This window comes from Myotis davidii, unplaced genomic scaffold, assembly GCF_000327345.1.
Source record: "Myotis davidii unplaced genomic scaffold, ASM32734v1 scaffold370, whole genome shotgun sequence".
NCBI classification, from domain to species: Eukaryota; Metazoa; Chordata; class Mammalia; order Chiroptera; family Vespertilionidae; genus Myotis; species Myotis davidii.
In genome coordinates, this window is record NW_006288615.1 from 16,892,833 (window position 1) to 16,893,869 (window position 1,037).

General features: G+C 40.9%; 1 protein-coding gene across 7 annotated transcripts in view; it reads right to left on the bottom strand.

The window, feature by feature from the left end:
- RAPGEF4 (Rap guanine nucleotide exchange factor 4) overlaps positions 1-1,037 on the bottom strand; it is a 225,534-nt gene that overhangs the window by 71,002 nt on the left and 153,495 nt on the right. The window lies entirely within an intron of this gene.

Here is a 1,037-nt window from a genome sequence, read left to right on the forward strand (position 1 = left end):
TATGGGAGGAAACATGGGGAATTCGACTGTATCTATAATTTCATTCTTTAGAAAACATGAAAAAATATTGCATGCTAGTGTTTGATGTAGACTTCAAACGTGCTTGTAATAACCTCTATTATTTGTTTGAAATATTTAAATATTTCACAATAAAATGAAAACAACCAGTAAGTTTGAATGAAAAGAATAGAAGTTATGCATCACCAGTGATCATAAAAATAATAAAAAAAATACTAATGTGAACCTTTAACATTTCAAGAAAGGACATTCTTACTAAAATAAATGTCAATGTTGGAGATGCCACGTTTGCTGACTGAAAAACATTTTGAAATATAACTTCTGTAACTCTTTTTGCTTTTACAAGTCCTGCCTCCTGCTTATTTGACTAACCCAAGTCAGTGTGAAGAAAGAGCAAGAATTTCCAGAGAGTACCTCTTGAAACGTTAACAGGTATCCATTCGACAAGTGTTCCGGGTCCCACTCGGGTTAGGAGTGTGAGTCTAACTGCTGTGAAGGTTCCTCTTTAGTGCAGACCCTCTGAGAGCCTTAGCACGCTTGAGGCGCCCAATTCCCCAAGAAGATCAGAGAAGGTGGCATTTCCTGAGCTGAGGAGACCACTAACCCTGCTTTCCAAGAAGGACTCTGCCGATTCATGCGCAATGCTAGCCTGAATACTTTTGTTCACATTTGTTGATATCAAATTTCAGTTTCTTGCTTCCAAATAGAATCACGGAACTAAATGACAAACTGGGTTCTGGAGAGGTCCTGAGTATTAGGATTGTATAAATGTTTGGGTCAAAGGCATTCTTTGAGGCTTGGAGCTGATAGTGGAAGTGGGAGAAGAAAAGGAAAACAGGATCGTTTCTCATTCCCACTGGCAATTTCAAGAGATGGATTAGCTCTTCTAAAACCACCAACTGAAGTGAGGTCCCGTGCAGAGGGCCTGCCTGAGGAGCAGATCTTCCTCCCACCCTCTGTACACACTGCCTTCAGCCAGCAGTAGGGCCTGGGCAGAGACTCAGACTAGCAACAGCACC